This window comes from Cyprinodon variegatus, unplaced genomic scaffold (assembly GCF_000732505.1).
Source record: "Cyprinodon variegatus isolate N-32 unplaced genomic scaffold, C_variegatus-1.0 Scaffold513, whole genome shotgun sequence".
NCBI classification, from domain to species: domain Eukaryota; kingdom Metazoa; phylum Chordata; class Actinopteri; order Cyprinodontiformes; family Cyprinodontidae; genus Cyprinodon; species Cyprinodon variegatus.
Window position 1 is genome coordinate 391,476 of NW_015150966.1, and position 3,606 is coordinate 395,081.

The window sequence follows — 3,606 nt, forward strand, 5'->3', positions numbered from 1 at the left end:
ATAAATAACATAGTTATGTATAATATATTACATTTCTGACTGTATATCCCTGTAATTATTACACACTGTAGCTTAAATTTTACCAGAAGCAATAGTAGGGATGGGCCTATTGGAAAAGAAAAAGGCAAGACAATTGTTTGTAGAAATGAATAGTACAATTAATTACAAACAGTTATCACAAATTCATTCAGATCTATACAGATGCATCAAGAACGAATAATAAATATAGGAGTGGCATTCATAGTACCTAAATTTAAGCGAATCCCTGATGGTTTTTCTGTACAGGAGAATTTTTTGGCACTTCTTTTGGCAGTAGAGTGGCTGGAGGACATTAAACCTTTATAAAACAATAATTTGCTCCTTATTGATGAGTTTAAAACATAATAATTCAGGCAGTAGATATGCTAGTAAAAATTCAGCTGACATTATTCAGCCTAGAACAGATGAGTTTAGCAGTGGTATTTCTATGGATAGCCCATATTGGATTAAAAGGAAATGGCAGATAGCATGGCTAGAATGGCAACTTAAAAACATGTCGATTTTATAGTGCATATCAGTCACTCAGAAACAAAAACTGAAGAACGAACGGCAGAAACGTTTTATTAATGGTTTTATAGCATCAAAAATCAGTTGGGGACATAAAAAAAAGGACGTGGGAACAGAAACAAGGTAAGGTTGACAAAAGGTTAAGATTTGGACACAGGGCTAAATGGTTCACTTTTTAACATTCAAAAATATAATACAGGAAAACTTAATCAATAGAAAATGTTATATAAGGTTATCCAAAGTATCAAATAGAAAGAAACTACAATGAGGAAAGAATTTGAAAACATTAGGGAAGCGTTTGATATGATAGATATATTGCAACGAAATTTAGGAAGCAGGAAAATACTAATTATTCTAAGATTTTTAAAAAGGACCAGATTTTGAATATAATTTGATAATGTAATAGGTAATTTAAAGATTAATCCATCACATGCCAAACTCCATCCCAATCCTTAGCTTTATTGCGCAGCTATGTTTTTTACCAACCGTTAAAAAAAATAAAAAAAAAACACAAGAAGAAGGGCTTCTTAAAAAAGAAGTTACAGGTATGCGAGGGCTAGAAATCTTGCTTATTTGTGGGTATTTTCCACAATAATTTACAAATTAACTTATTAAAATGCTTTATTTCTCAGTATATCAATGTATTTCTCATTTTGTCTCATAGAAGAAGTCTACCAATGATAAAAGTTATTGACTCTTTTACTTTTCTTTCTTTTTTTAAGTAGAAAAACTTGGGCAATCAGTGGCTGACTAAATAATCCGGCCCCACTGTATTTAACACTTTTGTACCTTTAAATTCTTCACTAACATTAAAACCTATGAAAAATTGTGTCGCAAAATCATATACAGTACCTACATTTACCTTCAGCGAAGGAAAGAGTTAATTTTATCTTTCAGAGTGACATAAAAAACAGACTTCCTCCTCCGACTTAGATCCAACTGGGAATATAATCATTCATTGTTCACACTGTAATGTAGCAAGTCAGCAAAAAGCTGAAAATGTCACGCTATAAAACGTATGGCTGTGTGTTGGTGTTCATATGGACCATGCAGTTTTACTACCTTTGTAGAATTGACTGTGACCTTACCATTTCTACATTAATTCAAATATTCAATGTTAAATCTTCCCTAGTCTCTATGGCAACATGAGAACTTCATCCTGGATGTTGAGATCCTAGGTTTCTTTTCACAACCTTGCATTCCAACAACATTCAATATGCAAAATGTTGCTCATTTTGTGCGCTGTTGTAACCTCCTAATTTATCATCAGAAAGTGTTCCGTATCGGTTTAAATTTCTCAACGGGCATCCCTTTTGTTTGACAGCAGGAATGTGTTCACTTCACTCTGGTAAAAGTCTCCAGCTTTAGCAGCTTTATGACTATCCTGTGCACTTCTGACACATATCTGAAATCTCAGCATTTTTAAAAAACCTCTGCTACATGGAGGTTATTGCTGGAGGTGTTGTTTCAAACTTTCTCACCTTTAGCAAGATGTGAGACAGAAAGCCTTGGAAGGTGAGGTAGAAGACTGGATAAAGAATAAAAGGCATTGGGTTGACAAAGGATGACATCATTTTTCCTCTTTGTTTAGTCTGAATTCTTCACATCCCAAATAATGTTTTTTAAAGGTATTTATAGTTAGAATGCAGAGGTGAGGCTCCCATGCACAGGAGCTGCTGGGCCATCTGACCATCATCAGTAGCTGATATGGAAGAAGTATGTTATTTAAAGTTTAAGGGAAATCATATTTAAATGTCAACTCACTCTGGTTTAAACATGTATATAAATGTAGTCTTTATCAGACGATATTGTCCGAAAATTTAGAACATTTCTATTTTAAAAATAAATCCTGTCTTAAAATCTATGGCGTTATCTTATGCAGGCCAGTTAGTTATACGTCAGCTTGTAAACCTAAATTCGGCCAATCATATATCAACGGTCATCTGTCAATCACCTTTCTTTTTGGTCATAGCATCTTGATTCATATCTTGCAGCTAATATACGCAACGGTTGAAATAAGATCTTCGCAGAGTAGATGTGACCTTTACAGGTGTATAGTTGGAGGGCGCGAGAACGGACTCGTGTCCTCGCCAAATATGTTCCTAAGAAGAACACAGTAAAGTATGGACTCAGTAAGAAGGGGGGAACACAGCATAACTATGGATCTATTGGAAAACAAGCTTACTCGTGACGTCACTACATGCTCGGCTATTCTGGAGCTGCATTTCACCTCCTGGTATTAATAGTCTTTAGATAACAATAAATTCTGACTTTTTTCATTAAGTGGGGGAATAATAATAAATACAGTCAGATAAACATAAATGAAATGAACATTTTGCCAAATAAAACAAAAATATCACCATCATAGCCAGTGGTCCTTTACGCACGGCTATGCCGAGAAAGGGCTTCTGGAGACGGGCTAGGATTAAACCTGCCTGCCGTTAGCCTCGGAGCTCCACTGGTTGCCGCTGTCCTCTCAACTTTGGATTTTTTTTTTTTTATGCATTAAATTGGTAAATGGGCCATATAGTGACGCTTAAAAGTTGACATGATGCTATGATCGAACTAGAGCAGGCGCAACCACAGTCAGACAAAGGTAAGTTTCAGAGTTTTATTTTCTGGACAACACAGAGTTTGGCTGTCCTAGAAGCGTGCACACCAGGAAGGCTCAGACTGGATTGTTAGATTTCATATACGGGGGTTTGTCCAGGGGGGGGGGACCTAAGTCGTACAGGCAGTGTGGGAATCTAATTGGGAGGCAGTGACTCCCTTCTCTTTCTCTGATGGGGTGGACAGGCAGGTGAGCTCTTTGCATGGATCAGGGAGACAGCGAGGGCGATGACTGGAACAAAGGAAAATAAGGAAGGTAAGTTGACACCAAAAATATCAAGATGAGAGGAGCTAGCGGGTAAGTAACCACGGTGTGGAAGTTTACCAACCGTCGTCTGTCCTAGGAAATCCACTCCTCTAAATACTGCCTCCTGATTGCAGCGAAGTGGCATAAGCTGGGAGCTCATCCTGCCAAAAACAATCCAGAATAGGGTTTAAAATCCTCCTTCT